The sequence below is a fragment of the Sarcophilus harrisii genome, chromosome 2, assembly GCF_902635505.1.
Source record: "Sarcophilus harrisii chromosome 2, mSarHar1.11, whole genome shotgun sequence".
Lineage (NCBI taxonomy): Eukaryota > Metazoa > Chordata > Mammalia > Dasyuromorphia > Dasyuridae > Sarcophilus > Sarcophilus harrisii.
In genome coordinates, this window is record NC_045427.1 from 46,825,686 (window position 1) to 46,842,157 (window position 16,472).

At 46.4% G+C, this 16,472-nt stretch overlaps 1 protein-coding gene across 11 annotated transcripts in view; it reads left to right on the forward strand.

Moving 5' to 3' along the window:
* The first annotated feature begins 4,198 nt into the window (after positions 1-4,198).
* Positions 4,199-16,472, forward strand: part of CBFA2T3 (CBFA2/RUNX1 partner transcriptional co-repressor 3) — a 115,768-nt gene continuing 103,494 nt past the window's right edge. For 6 of the 11 annotated variants that reach the window (XM_031950126.1, XM_031950133.1, XM_031950134.1 and 3 more), the window contains exon 1: positions 13,530-14,496. The gene's annotated coding sequence lies outside the window, so the exon portion shown is untranslated. Of the gene's footprint in view, positions 6,367-13,529; positions 14,497-16,472 lie in introns of those variants that run through there. The other 5 variants (XM_031950129.1, XM_031950131.1, XM_031950135.1 and 2 more) reach the window with 3 other exon arrangements.

Here is a 16,472-nt window from a genome sequence, read left to right on the forward strand (position 1 = left end):
TCAACATTCACTTTTGCAAAATCTTGTGTTCCAAATTTTTTCCCTTCTTTCCCTTCCCTCCTCCCCTAGATGGAAAGTAATCCAATATATGTCAAACATGTGCAATTCTTCTATTTCCACAATTATCATGTTAGAGCTTTCATTTTCCAGAAGAGGAAATTGAGTCCCAGAATAAGTTCTGAAAGTCACACAAAGTAGTATGTAGGGAAGATCCAAAATTCAAACTGAGATCTCCCAATGGGAGATCTGTACTCTTTGCCCTATACTATGCTACCTTTTGTAAGCACAGTTATAGATATATAGGTTTAGAGTGGACGGAAATCTTGAAGGTCAACTAGACTTCTCCAAGAGATGAGATTTCTCAGTTTACCTAAAGATCACACAGATAGTCACTTGAATCCAGATCCTCTGACATGAAAGTCAGCATATGTTCCCACTGGCTATATTTCTACTTTTTAATTGAAATATTCAGTGCTGATTTAGAAAGAATATGAGAGAATTACTTACCTAGAGTCAGGGTTCAAATTCCTGTTTGCCCACTTTCCTCTTTCTTTTAGTCATAGTTAGATTGCTTCAGGCCCTGGGGCTAGTGAGCTGTCTAATTTTTATGCATTTTTGGAATGTGATGTGTGATGATTTCACAGCGGCTTTTTTTTTTTTAATTTCTCAGTTGTCAAGCCAGTGTTTTTTGCTACCTGTTTTAATGAGTTCAGTTGTAAACAAAAAAAATCCAGAAATTTAACTCTTCAAGGTACAGAGCTTTAATGATCAAATAATGGACTAAAATTGACAGGGAATTTTAAAAATTGTGGTAAATGAGGTGAGTGAGAGCACAAAGTAGCAGATTCAAGAGTCCTCCTTGAAAAATGAATTCAAGCCCTTTTCTGCCATATATTGGCTGTGTGATTCTGGACAGGTCATTTAACCTCAGAATCCTATTAGAAATTCCCTGGAAAAACTCTGGAGTGCAGTTTAACCAGATTATAATATCATTTCATACTTAGTTTGTATTTGTTCCTGTCTTTAATCTTCTAGAATCTTTCAAAGTTTAACTCAGATGCTCTGTCTTATGGGGAGCCTTTGCTAAAGGAAGTTAATGCTATCTTTCCCTTCAAACTGTCTAGGACTTATTTGTTTTCTGTGATTCAGAAATACTGGCCTTCTTATTTCTTATTTGCTAATGTTATGGCTTATAGGTAGGTTTGAGGGGTGGTCTATTCACTATTGTCTCAGGAACTTGGTTATCACTGACCAACAGATTCTCTCTGACAATCAGTAATGTTAGTAGGACTATCCCAAAACCAGAAGACTTGAGAATTATTGACAGACAGATTGTTAGAACAAGAGCACTCTCAGACCAGGGGGCCTCAGGATCACTAATCTATCTTCCCTAAAATCTAAGGAAGAAATATTATTACATTCCTGGGCCAGAGGACTTTCTCAATCATTGACAGATTGTTAGAACAATAGTATTCCAAAGTCAGGGGATCTCAAAATCATCGCTGTCTCCCTTAGAAGCTATATTACATCACTATGGGTATCCACACAGACACAGAGAAAAAGAGAGAAAAGAAAGAAGAGAGAGGAAAAGAGAGTGAGAAAGATAAAGGGAGAAAGAGAGAAGAAGGGAGAGAGGGAAGGAGAGAAGGAGAGGGAGGGAGGGATCAAGGAAGGGAAGGAGAGAGAGGGAGGGAGTGAGGGAGGGAAAGAGAGATAGATGGTTGGTTATTGTCCATAGTTCTCAAAGAGGACAGAAATGACATCATTATGTAAGAGTCAAGTTACAGAGTGTCCTACTGTGGTTGATCAGACCAATAGGAGCTCAGAGTGCTCTGCCACAGGTCAGACACAAATAGTCCCTATGAACATTTGGGGTAGCTTCTCTAATTCTGCACATCTCGAGTTTCTTCTGAGCTAATTCGATTCTGCTTTGCTCATAGAACATAGCACCTTCTCTGATGAAGGCACGCCATATGTTTGCTGATTGTCCAGCGGATAGACTGTGGACAGAATAAGTACTTCTGGACAGTGTAAATGAGTTGAGTCCAGGTCCTGCTGCGACACTGGAACTGTATGAACTTGGCCAAGTCGGTCCAGTTCAATTCAATAAACATACATTGCCAACACCAAGAGAGGAGGAAGGCCTAGTATCAAGTGCTGGGAGGCGTCTGATGACAAAGAATGTGTTTTTTAGGGGCTTACAGGCTACAAGCAGGTATGACAAGTACAGAAATGAAGTGGGTAAAATAAGATGGGAGAAGACAAAGAACAGATCCCAAGTGTCCTAGGAAAATGTAGAGAGGGAGTCTGGGTCAGTAGTAGGATTTAAGCTCCTTGAGGGAACATGTCCTTATCTTTCTTTGTGTTCCCACAGTACCTGTCCATAAAAATCACCTAGCACAGTGCCTGACTCAAGAAGTGCATCTTAAATGTTTGTTGACAGACTGCCAGAAGGAAAAAGAGGAGGATTAGAGGAGGCTTTGTGGAGGTTTAGAAGGAAAGAAAAGGATGTGAAAGGTTGAGATTGGGGGGGGAGGGCGGAATATGACTTCTAGGGATGAGGGGAAAAAAGTCTCTGAGAATGCAGGTCTTTACCAGTAAAAGGATCAGGAATCCATTTGTAGGGCTTTTTGACAATCAAGGGGAAGGATTTGAGGGGGTGTATGGTATAAGACCCCCTCCAAACTCAAATGTTGTCTGCTGACCTTCCAAAATTACTGTGATCATCCGAATTAGTAAATTGCAGAGCTTTGCATATACCAAGTTGCATTTATTATGCTTAATAAATGTTTGAAGTGAATTGAATAATGGAAATGAAAGTGATTTAGAAAACTGCAAATGCTCTCTAGTCACTGCCCTGCTCCTTTATAAGGGCTTTTTTTTGACAACCAAGTGGAAGTATTTGAGGGAGTGTGTGGTGTGGTATAAGGGCCCATCCCAAAGCCAGCTATCACCTGCCAGCCTTTCTGGGTTACTGTGATCATCCGAATAAGCAGGTTGCGGAGCTCTGCATATATCAGGTGCTTAATAAATGTTTGAATGAATTGAATAATGGAGATGAACGTGATTTGAAAACTGCAAATGTTCTACAAGATAAAGCACTATTATTGTTGTTGCTGTAGTTTGGAATCGTTTTAAGGGCCACAAGATGCAGTCCCCAGAATGGCTTTTTTCCTCATGGATTATTGACCACCACACTCAGGGCTCCATAATTCACCCAGGGTGGCAGGGACCGGAATCAGAGCTGCTAATGGCCGGACAAGGGGCTAGGGGACCCACTCTGAGGAGAGAGGAAGGAAGAAGAGGGCCATTGTCTTATTTTTCTGTAGTGGGGAATGGGAGGTCTTGGACCCTCGGTTGCAATTTTATGCCAAAGGATATGTAAATGAGTGACCTGCATCTTCGGCGCCGGTAATTTTTTAATTTTAATTTTTGCACCGTGGCACTGAAACCGCAAGCTCCCTCGGAGAAAGTGAGGGGGAGTGGGGGGTGGGAGAATGGAAGAAGAGGGGAGGGGTAAAGGAAGAGCCGCTTCAGAGAAATGCAGAAACGAGATCACATTGGAGCATCTGAGATGGTGCCCACAAAATGCTTTGAGTTCTTCAGGGAAAGGAACGGAGGCTGGGGGGAGGGGAGACTTTAGCAGAAAAGGAGGCAGGGCGAGAGGCTTTGGGGGGAAAAGAGCAGAAGTAAGGTACTTGGGAGACTGGGGCAGTGGCTTTGGGGGATTTCTGAACATTAAATGAATAACATGCAAATGTATGCAAAGTAATATGCAAATGAGAGAGGGCCGGAGGGCCATGCCGGGGAGAGAGGAATCCTATATCTCCCCCCCCCCCTTTTTTTTTTTCTTTTTCACCATTAAAGCTCTGGACCCGAGACGCGACAGAGTATATTGTCTGACATCTGTTGTGGGGGAAGCAGCCGCGCAGCCACCGCTGCTGCAGTGGGAGAGCGCCCTCTGCAGGCCGCGCCGCGCCGAGGCCGGGGGTGGCTGGGGAGGCTGCTGGGGACCTGGGAGCGGAGAGGTGGGAGCCCAGAGAGCGAGACAGATCAACAGCGTGGGGAGCCAAGCTCCTGGGGGGGGAGGGGGCGCAGAATAGGGGGTCCCGCCGCACCTCGCGGAAGGCTAACGGGAGGAGGCGGAGGAGGAGGAAAGGGAGGAGGAAGAGGAAGAGGAGCAGCAGGAAGAGAATAAACAAGAAAAAGAAGAGGGAGGGAGAAGAGGAGGATGGGCGCCTGCCCTCCCCTCTCCTCCTGGACCTCAAACATTGCCCAGAAATAAATCCCGGGAAGTAGCCCCGCAAAACTCCGAGGTGAATTTGCAGGATGGAGTTTCACGGCCGCGCTGAGTGGGGCTCCCCCCCGCCCTGCTTCTGCCCAAGCTGACAAGGCAGCCCCCCCCCCCCAAATCCACCCCGGAAAGGTGCAAAAAGAGAAGCCCACGAGGCAGCGCCGACCAGCCAGAGCCCGTCCCCTCCCTCTCTTCCTCCTCCAATCCTCTCGAAAGGAGCCGGGGTGGCGAGGACAGCCAGCCGGGAGGCCGCCGGGGCTACGGGAGAGAGCAAAGGTGGGGAGGGCCGGCGAGGACGGATTGGAAGGAGGCTTCCCTGGGGCCAGCCGAGAACTGGCAGCTTTGGAAGCAGAGGGAGAGCGAGCCACAGCCAAAGCTCCCCCCTCCCGGAGAGCCCAAGGAGGGGGCGGCTGGGGGAGGCTCCCTGCGCCCTCCCCCGCCGCGCACACGCACTCACACACACTCACACTCACACACGCGCCCGCGCGCACGCACACACACACTCACACACTCACAGCAGTCTGCTGTCGGCTGCCAGCTGCGATCTCCTCCGCTCTCTCTCAGTCGCCTGGACTCCCCGAGCCCCTCTGAAAGCTGGGGCCGGGCGCGCACGCTTCTGCCGGGGAGCCCTGCGGAGAGGCCGGCCGCAGAGCCTCGGGGCCGGCCCGGGAGTTTAGCGTTCGCCCGGTGCTGCGGCCGAGGTTCGAGGTACCCTAACGCTCAAGGGGGCAGCTCCGGGCGCCCGGGCAGCCGAGTGCCCGGAGCAGGGGGAGCCTGCGGCGGGGCGCGGGGCCCGACAGCGCCCGGGGCGCTCTGAAGTTGCAGGGACACGCGCCAGATGGCCGTGGCAAGAGGAACCGGAGGGGAGCGGTGGTGGCAACAGCGGCGGCAGCAGCAGCAGAGGCGGCGGCGGCGGCAGCAGCCCTAGGAAGCTTCGGCTCCCCATGCGTTGAGCTGGGCACCGTGAAACAGGCGCTAGCAGTGCGCACGGCCCGGGGCGGCTGAACGGAGCGCTCCGAGCGCTCGGGACCCCCCCACCTCGCGCCCCGATCCCGGCTCGGGACGGAAGCCGTAGGCCCCCTCCCCTCATCTTTCCAGAACCTGAGTCGACCCTCTCTGCCGCCTGCCAGGGCTGGCTGCCTCCCCACCCCGCTTGCTGCCCAGAGGACTGAGAAGGGGATTCCGGCGCGGGGTCGGGGAGGGGACGTCCCCTCGGTCCATGGCTCGGGAGCCCCCCCGAGCTTGACCCGGGGCGCCCAGCCGCCCGCAGCTAGGGGAGAGCCGGTGCGCCCCGGGGAGGAGCCCGAAGGCAGGAGACGGAAGGACCTAGATGGGTGAAGCGAGAGAGGCAGGTGGAGCAGCAACCTCGGCGCAGAGGGGAAGGCGGAGGCAGAGAGAGCGGGGCGGGCGCCGCAAGTTCCCGTGAGAGGCAGATCCACAGACAGACAAACCCCTACACCGACCGAGAGACACCCAGATACCAAAGAGCCGGGAAGCCCGGAGCGGCTGGTTTGGCAAAGCGCGCCCCGCCACAGCTTCGCTGCCTGCTCGGCACGGGCTACGAGCTAAAGATCGATTTTATTTGCAAATCTTTTGTATACACTTTTTTCCCCCTTGGAAAGGGGAAGGGCGCGCATTTGTTGGAGAACCCAGGACAGGGCTGGCCGGAGCGGGTGGGGATCCTGCACGAAGGAACCGGCCTGCCCACCCGAGTCCTTCGCTTGGGGAGCTGGACAGACCGAGCTGGGCTGGGCCGGGCCGGGCCCCGGCCGAGAGGAGCGCGAAGGGGCCGGGCCACCGGAGTATGGGACGGGCAGCGGCGTCTGCTCTCCGCACCTCGGACCTGAGGTTTTCCAGAACCTGAAGCTTCCCAGAGTGGCGAGGGAAAAAGACTGGAGATTTCAGCATTCTCCCCACCTCCACCCGCTCCCGCCCCCCGAAGATTAAGCTCCCCTCCTTTTTTTTGTTCAAGACAATTGCAAATAAGTTAAGGAAAAAAAAAAGAAAAGCCACTTCTGGATTCCTGGTTGTGATAGTGAAGTTACCTCGCATCTCTGCCCGACCTCAGGACAGTAAGTCATCTCCCCCACCCCCATCTCCGGTCGTTGCCTTCCTGCATCCCTTAACCACCGGGAATCTAGGGGCTGTCCTGCCCAGTAGGGCTGCCCTCCAGCCATATTGGTCCCCCCCACACACACTTCAGATGCCATTGCTGGGGATGAGGGGAGGTTGGCAGCCTTATCAATCGGCTCTCCCTCCTCCACCTCCCTTGCCTGAGTTTGTAAACTTTTTGTTTTCCTGGCTGTGTGTGAGGAAATCTGTGGTCTCCCCCTCTCCTCGAAGAGGTGTGGGGCAGCCTGGCTGAGCTGGGGGTTGCTGACTGCCCAAACGTTTCCAGGAGAGGGTTGCTTGCCTTCAAACTTCAGCTGGCAGCAACCTTTGGGGAAGGGGGAGTATGGGAGAGGGAAGAGCTGGAGCTGGCCGGTGAGAAGGGTGCTTTAGTGGCTCAGGCTACTTGTGCTGCCTAACAAAGATGCACCCTTTCCATTGCCTGCCCTAGATGCGGGAGACCATGGCCAGGGAGAGGAGCTTGTTGGGCAAAGGAGTTAGCATATCTTAGCCCTGGCCCTTCTCTGATTTTAGGCCAACGGGGCCACTGACATTGGGAGCTGGCTCCTGGGCCAGTCCTTCAAATACGACTTCCCTGAGGCAAGAATTATTCTCATTCCCATTGGCTGCAGAAGTGGGGGCCCAGGCCTGGGTCTGTCCCTGCATCATTTTGAAGGGTACTAGACTGTGGTCAATTTTAAGGGAGCCCTTGAAAGGCTCCTACCAGTCACATGTGGGTAAATTGGTACCTCCTGAGGACTTCATTTAGAGACTGCTTCGGGTATTGGGGGAGCATCCCCAAGCATCATTGGGCTGATGATTTTACTTTAGTAAACCTCTATTTGTGGAGGGCTCAGGCTCAGGCTCAGGATTGGGGGTTGTGGGAGCCATGTTGAGGGAAGTCTGAGCAGACTCGGGACAGATGGTTGGGAATCCAGCCCCAGACAGCCCTTCACAGAGCAGAAGGTATAGGGAAGGCTGATGGTTGGTTGGGCTCTGAGCACACAGAGGCTTAAATGTAGTACAGGCTTTCTTAAATAGAGGTGACACCCCCAAACTGAAGCCTCCACCTATCAGGCTGGGAGGAAGGCACAGTTGGAAAAAGGATGACTTTTGATGTCAGATGGTCAGGGTTCAGTCAAGCACAAGACATTTTTTTTTAAATAGAGGTTTTCTTTGGAAATTATTTGTTTGAGGAAGAACAGCAGAGAGAAGGCCATCCAGACTGAATAACTGACCTAAGGCCAGGCCCTACCATCCCATCCAATAGTCTTCCTGGTGTTAATCCAGGGGTGTGTTCCCTCTCCTGGGCATAGAAATGGGAACCCTCGGATATGTCCAAGTCTCCTCAAGAACAGAGGCAAATGAAATCGGTCATTCCCCAGGTATCTAATTGGCAGTTTAAATAGCTTATTCTAATCTTGACTACCTGATCAAGAGAGGTAGTTTGGTCTTGCTTTTAAAAGATTTGAGTTCCCTAACTGCTTCAGATTGCAGACAGCCTATGGCATCCTTTTCAAGATGAGAAAAAGACCAGGAAGTGCCTGTCAACAGTTATCGGGCAACTTTTTGGAAAGATGACGCAGTGAAAGGCCACAAGAGGATGTAAAAGCTTTGGATCCACTCCATGATGTGTCATTTACCACTCCCCACCCCCTTCCTCCAGCCCTTCCTTCCCCTTCCATGGTGGAGACGGGAATAACTCTGTTTGGTCCAATAAAATATCAAAGCTGGCTGCCTAAGAAAAGCTATTTGCAGCAAGAGTTTTGTTCTGGGCCGATGCTGAAACCATGTCTAAACTACATTATTTTGAGCAGGAAGGCTGAAAAGTTGCCACTCCGCTACACCCAATAAATTTAAAATGAAGGAGAAAATAAATTCTTAGAGTGATACCTAGGTTAGTAACAGATGTGCAAATTCTGAACAAACACAAAAAGAGACGGTGACAGACAGCAACAGGGAGAGAGGGAAAGAGACAGACAGACAGACACATGGCGGGGGGAGAGGAACGGGAATGATATTAACCAATTTACTGGAGAAATCAATCTTTCATGGGATGATTCTTCATCTGTCATGTGATTTATAAAAAGAAGAAAGGAAGAACGATTATGTGAGTTACTTAGAGCATGGTCGTATTGTAAGAAAAAGCCAGCCATGTCAGGCAGCAAGGGCAGCCCAAGAAAGGGACCAGTTGGATTCTGTGTAGATGGTGGGAGAACCAGGCAGGCAGGTGGGACTGAGGAACACAGCCTAGGGCTGCCTCCCTGGAGCTCAGCCCCCTCCAACATCTTACTCAGCTCCCGAGTTATTTGCATAATTGGGTTACCACCTCCAGGAAATATCTTTCATTCGGCTTCACATATTTTCATTTCTGCATGACTGGAAGAAATTCATTTTCCTTCCTACGCGACGATCTGGAGCTGTTGCTGCCAGCTTTGGTCACCTACCCTCTCTCTCCCTGCCTTTGGCCCATCTTTGGGAGACAACCGAAGCTGGGCAGCTAACCTTCCAAGGCTGATGTTTCTCTCTTGTCAAGAGGGTGTGTGTCTCAGGAGGGTGTTGGGAGGGGTGTGGATTGGTTCCCCTTAAGAAGAAGACAAGAAGAAAACTCTTTGTTTTCAACTATAGAATTGCCTATCTCTTGCCGGTACATAGTAACCATCTAATAAATGCTTGATTACCCTCTCCTCACCTCCCCCCCATTTAAACCCTTTTCAAAGATCTTCCCTTCATAGAAGGAGGCAGCATGCTGTAATTTTGATTTCAAATTCTGGCGCCGGCTCTCACTAGCTTTATGACTGTCCATAAAGCATTTCATCCAAGCCTCATTTATGGTCTGTAAAATGGGAAGAATGATATTCTCAGGTGAATTCCCAAACTGACCCTGAAGGAGGTGCTTTGGAAACCTTAAAGTATACTGGATTTTCCTTCACTACAATTCTTTCAGCCAAAGGCTTGAGGATAATCTGCTTGGGGATGGTATTGAGCGGATTCTTGGTCATATGTATCATAATTGAGAACTCTGGGGGTCCTTCCCAATTCTGTGAGTCTGTGATACAGATTAGAGTTGTTACTATTCGATTTAGCAGCATTATACAATGGTTGGAGCTAGAAGACATCTTGGAGCTCATCTAACTCAAATCTCTTACTTTACAAAGAAGGAAACTGAAGCTCTAGAAGATGGACTGAGTGAATGAATCTTTTTAAAAGCATTTTAAAAGTACTTAATGCTTATTAGTACATGCTAAGCACTAAGGATTCAAATAGAAGAGCAAGGCGGTCCCTATTCCCTAGGGGCCCACGTCCCATAGAGGGAAATAAGGCATCTAGGAGTTTGCAACAGCAGGGCAAATGGCAAGGCCCTGTGGTCCTTATGCAAAACAGATGGGAACGCATCTTTTTCGATGTCATTTCCTTTGATAAATATTCTCTCCGACATGAACGATGAGCCATTTGACAAAGCAAGAGCTTTGAGAGTGGGAACTTTTTTTCCCAGGTCTTCAGTAGTTATAACTCCTGGGGACGCCAGGACTGCAGCTCATGGCTTATGCTGTCTCACAAATCTTTCTCAGGATGCTTTGCTCTTGCTTTTGCTTCTCTGCTCCATCAATACACAGAGTGTTGACCCTCATTAGACCCTCCTTCTAATCCTGGGATCACTATTGATTATAATTATATATACGATTATAAAAAGGAAAAAAAGAGAATTTGGATGATGAAGACTCTTGAGTCATAGGGTCAGGTAAAAGACCTGGGGATTTTTAGTCTCAAAAAGAGAAGTTCCAACAAGATGGGCCAGGAAATAGAATGCTGGACATGCAATAAGAAAGACCTGGTTCAAATCAGGCCTCAGACAACTTAGTATCTGTATGATCCTAAGCAAGTCATTTGCCTTTTAGCTGCCTTACTTTCCTCACCTATAAAATAAAAATAAAAGCCCCTCTCTCATAGGGTTGTTATGAGGATAACATTTGAGAGGATAAAAGGAGATAATATATGGAAAAATATTCAGCGCAGTGCCTGACACATAATAGACACCAGAGAAATACTAGTTTCTCTTCCTCCTTCCCATCATGGGGCATATTATAACTGGTTTTGAGTATTTGAGTGGTGGTCATACACAAGGGAAAAATGACTTGTTCTGGGAGTCTCAAAAGCAGAAAACCAAGAACAATGAGTGGGAGTTACAGATATTTAAGTCAAGCTTTGAAGTCCGGAAGAACTTCCTAATAGAGCTATTCCACAATAAAATGGACTGCCTCAGGAAGTAGTGGATTCTTCCACTTTGGAGACTTTCAAGCAGAGGTTGCATGACCTATTTTCATGAACTAGATAATGTAGTAGGGTTCTTGATCATTGTGTCAGTTGAATTAAACTCCCTTGGTCCTCATCGCCTCCAGTGTATTGCAAGAATGCATGAGATTATATCAAGAAAAACTCTTTGTACTTTTTGGAAAATGACATACCACCATTTTGAGGGAATAGATATTAACATGTCACAGAGTAAAGTGTTAGGATTGCTTTGTGCTATTGACTGGTTAATATTTTGAGTTTAAGAAAGAAAAAGTTCGATATACTCTCTCATTTATGTCAGATGATATTGCTGGCCCAGCCTCTAATTCTCATTGTTGCCCCCCAAACTCAAAGGTGAGAGCATTGGGTGAGTGATTTCATTTACCTTGGTTCCTCCTGGCTAACCCCTGCAAAGCCCACTTCACTTCTAAGTGTGAAGACAACAAGATTATCCTTATCATCAATGTGTCTCTGTAGACTAAAACCCAACTTCTTAAACTGTGGTTCCATACCTAATATGTGGTCATGTAAGTGAAAGTGGGGATTGCAAAATAATGATTTATTATCAGTTAAGTATTTGGTTTGTATGTCTGTTTTATATACCTATATACCTGGGGTCACATAAAAGTTTCTCAGATGAAAAAGGATCAGGAGTAGGAAAAGTTTTTGAAGCCTCAGATTAGAAATCCATGAAAAACCAGGGTTAGAAGGGACTTTCCAAATTTTCTGGGTAGGCTAAATTAGTTGTTGAAATGATGGATGTGGGCTTGGGTTCAAATCCTAACTGATACCTATGAACTGTTAAAAAAAAAAAACGAAGGGTAAATCACTCAAGTTCAGAATGAGCCTCAGTTTCCTCATTTACAAAAGAGAAAATTTTAAAAATTAAAAATTCCTTCCCTACCCTAGGGTTTCTTGTAAGCCTCAAAGCCCAACCATAGCCATTATGGAAGCCCTACATTTTGTAGATGTGGAAACTCAGACTGGAGAGAGGATATAACTTGGCCAGCATGACACAAAGTCATGCGCAGAACCTGAACCAGAGAACCTAGGCGTCCTGATTTCTAGTTCAGTGTTCTCTCTCCTACCTCCAGGAAGAGGATATGTTGCCAAGCCGCTAATCAATTCAATCTACATATCTCTGCTATTTTATCCCTGGAAGAGTGAAGGGAAGAAAATCTAACTGTCTATATTTTAATTGACATTTATTAAGCACCTGTTGTGTAGACAAATACTGTGCTAAATTCTAGGGGAGAGACAAAGATAAACAAAATATGGTTTCTGCCCTCAAGTTTATAATCTGTTCATGATTGAAGAAGAAATGGAAAACTTGGATCTTTGTAATGGAGAATTCTGCTACAGCATAATTTGTAATGCAATATACAAATAAACTTATTTTAGAATCAGATAAACAATCAGATAAAATCATAGGAACTCCTTAACAGAATAAAATTATAATACTGATAATACCTGGTACCTCTATAATACCTTAAGGAAGCCTTTCAATGTGCCTCAAGTAGTCAGCCCTTTCCCATCCCCATTTCAGGGTCACCAAGCAGTGCCATTTTACTAAGGTTGTGAAAACATTTCTTATGGACATTTATAGAAAACATTCTATTTTTCAAGTATTAAGAATATTGGAAATCATTTGGGAAAAAAATCAAGCTTTCTTTATAGAACTTATTTGTGTTCTCAAATTTGCCCTAGTTCAACGTTATGCTGATGGAATGGTAGGAGATAGACCTGAAAGGGACGTTGATGTTGATATTGAGTCATATCCAACTTTCCATGATTCCATTTAGAATTTTCTTGACTTTTTTCTTGATACTAAGTAGTTTGCCATTTTCTTCTCCAGCTCATTTTACAGATGAGGAAACTGAGGGTCTTGCCCAGAGTGACACAGGTTTCCCAGGGTCACACAGCTAGTTAGTGTCTGAGACCTGATTTGAACTCGGGAAGATGAGTCTTCTCGATGTATTTTAGATGTACTACTTTTTGCTATTTGCACACTGCAGTGCCATCTAGCTGGGAGGTACTAATAAGGCAGAGACCAGGAAAGGTCTCCTGCAGCAGGTGGGATTTGAATTGCTTGAAAAAAGCAGATACTGCTGGATCTGAGAATGGGCAGAGTGGAGTAAAGGGTTAAAAAGACTCGGAAAATTAAGAGCAGATCATGTTGTTTAAGAGTCTTTGCTATAGCTCTACCTTCTGGAGGAATGGATAAGAATATACTTTCCCTCCCATTCTTTTCTTGGCTAGAAACTCCCAGAGAAATGCTACTTGCTTGTCTTCTAGGATATAAAAGGGAACTTGGAGAATACTCCCTTCAGTCAAGTTCAACACTGATTTCTAAGTAGATTGACCATGTGGTATCAATCTTCCAGAGAATCGTCTTGTGCTTCCATAGCCCTCACCCAGTGCCTAAGTTAAGGGAGGTCAAGGCCACACAACTGGGTAACCCTTGAACCGCCATCTAACACTTAACAGCAAGAACTTATTTTCATTCTAAATGTGATTTGTTGGGCCGAGTCCTGCCTGGACAGCCAGTAGCTGTTCAGAGAGGGTTGTTCATTAAATGCTGGTCCAGGTTCAGAACAGACTTAACTCCACTTTTATTTTTTTCTTAGTTCAATAACCCTTTTTAATCAGTCAGCAAAAATTTATATTGTGTGTCTAGCACTGTGCTAGGTGCTAGGGGGATAAAAATTGAGATAATTCACAACCTCTGTCTTCCTGGAGTTTTGAGTCTAATAGAGCGAGACAAATTCTCCTTTTTTGAAATGAAATTAAATTTTTTCTATTTATATATATTTTCTATTTATATTTATCTCTATATATATGTATATATTGAAAAAAAATTGAGTTACTCTCCTTTCCCTTGTAGGTGGTAGTATTGAAACCTTTGTAACAAACATGTACAATCGAGCAAAACAAATTCCCACCTTGATCATGTCCAAAACAAATCTATTCTTCCCTCTGGGTCTTTCACCTCTGTCAGGAAGTTTCCTGCTCGTTTCACCCTTGGTTCTCTGGAATCATGTTTGGTTATTATGATCACTGGAGTATCCACACTAAGTCCTTGAGAGAAATCCTTCCTCGGTCCTCAATGGAACCCTATCAATCCACCATCATGCTTAAGAGGTGCAAACTGCAGTGCTACGTGAGGTCAGCGGAGGACAGCTGTCACCCTGGGAGAGATTACTGGGGACAGCCTTGGGGAGGGGCTGGAAAGGGGAGCTAGAATTTCAGCTAGGAAAGAGTAGAGGGACAGCGTATCATTTACATTGCCAAGCTGTCCAGTCAGTCAACTGGTATCAACTCACATTGATAACTGTTACCATGTGCAAAGCCCAGGCCAGTGAGATTGGGGTGGGGGGGAGAGAGCAGCTCTGGGCCGGGAGTCAGGAAGAGACAAGTTCAACTCCAGCCTCGGATACTTACTGGCTACGGGACCCCCAGGCAAGTCATTCACCCCTAGTTGTCTCAGTTTCCTCATCTATAAAATGGAATAATAAGCACCTGCCTCATAGGAGTGTTCTGAGAATCAAATGACATCATAATTGTTAAGCAAGTGCCTGGCAACATAGTAGGTGTTATATAAGCAATAACTTTCAGCATCACTATAACAAAGTACTTTATAGATGCTTACAGAAAGTCTCGTCTCCCCACTGAGACAAATGAACACAGTGCAAAGAGTAAACAGAGGGGAAATAGCAGAGCTGAGATCTGCTTCTGCTTCTGCCCTTGGGATTGAGGGTCTCACTTCACCTGGAGGACCCTTCATTTCTCTTCCATAAAAGGTAAATAGTAACACTTGTCCTGCTAAAAGGCACTGGCTCTGAACCTGAGTTCAAATCCCATCTCTGACCTCAACTACCTTATGACCCTGGGCCAAATAGTTTGCCTCCTGGACCTCAGTTTCCTGATTTGTAAAATGAGGGAAGGAAGTGTATGAGGTCCCTTCCAACTTTGGCTAAAACTCTGATTTCTATGTAAGCTTTAAAATTTGATTAGGACCCATATTTCTGTAGAGAAGGGACTCTACCTCCAATGGAAAAGTGGCTTAAGTATAAAGCCTCAGTTTCACCCTTCCAAAAGCCTTTTCCCTCGTAGTAACTCTAAAGTTTGGGGAGGAAGAGTCTTCCTTAACCAACAGGACAAAGCCATAGGTTTATATATCTGCTGCCAGAAACTGAGAATTGTAATCCTGGGAAGCCTCTGTTCCCACAGCCCTGCCATTCGAAATGGAAACTTATTTTGCTTAAAATAATAAATAAACTGTTCATGGCTTCCACTTCTGAATTTGCTGCTCTGGGAATGATTTGTCCCAAAGGAGGGGGGATGACCGAACCTTGGCCCCTGGACACAGCAGCCTGACTCGTAGGGAAATGCGTTGGGGACTCTCCCTGTGTTTCCTGTAACATTAACACAGAAGTAAAGACTTCTGCTTTTTAGAATTTGTGGGATTTCACGATGAGCCAGATGTCACTGAGAAGGAAAATAAAAATGACATTTCTACCAAAAGAAGGAAAATGAAGCTTTAGTCCCTGCCCCCAGTCCGGCAGCTTTTTTGACTAGTTCCCCATTGTGCTTTAAACGTGACTCCCAGACCCCAGCCGGCTAGTTCTGATGGTCCTGCCCAGTCACCAGGCAGTCTGGAGAGAGACGGTTCAGGAGGTGGGCACTGGGGCAGCAGAGAAGAGAGCCTCCATCTGGGAGGCCTTCCCAGGCCCTGTGAACAGTGAGTTCTGTGTCTTTGGCCAGATTAAGGCGGGGCAAGAGTAGCTTCTCTTTGACATGACTGGAAGAAAGATGGAAAGGTAAACGTTTCCAGATGCTGCCCTGACTGGGGGTGAGAGCAATCAGAAGTCACCCTCAGGGCAAATCCCAAACCCCCCAGCAATGAGTGAGGGCCACATGACTCCTTTAAAAATCCCTCGTGTCAGATGCACACAGCCCCTGCCTTTGGAGAACTCAAAGTTAATCGATCACACATTTTTCTTTTCTTTTGTTCTGACTATACCAGGCTATTCCCATTTCACAGATGGAGAAACTGAAGCACCAGGGTGGCAAATGATCCGCCTGTAGAACCTGGGGCCCCGAGTCACAATTACTACCTTGTAGGTATTAGACAATTCACTGTTGTCAGTGACTCTTTATGATTTCATAATCATAATTTGATTTCAGTGATTATGATCCCATTTGGGGTTTTCTTGGCAAAGATACTGGAGCTGTTGGCTATTTCCTTCTACTTTAGCTCAGTCCTACCCCCTTACAAGTCACATACACTGATTTCAGTGTCCCTCTCTTAGCTCCCATTTCCATAGTACTGTAAGGCTCACAAAGTATTTTCCTCAAAGAATAGTGAGTATAGTATCTCCATTTTACAGATGAGGAACCAAGGCCCACTGGGGTGCTTCTCCAAGGTTGTGTGTCTAGTAAGTATAGAAGTGGGAACTCAACCCTAGACCTTCTTTCTGTCTCTAACATTTGGAGTCAGAAATCCTAGCTTCTGGTCAATTGGTTAGTCAGTTGACAAACACTGTAGTAGATAGAATGCCAGATCTGGGAAGTCTTGAGTTTAAATCCTTCCCTGGATACCTATTAGCTGTGTGATTCTGGGCAAGTCATTTTATCTCTGTCTGCCTCAGTTTCATCATCTATAAAATGGGAATAATAATAGCATCCCTTCAGAGTTGTCATGGGGATAAAATGAGATAGGTTTATAAAGCATTTTGTCGACCTTAAGCTATAGAAATGCTAAAGTTATCATTAG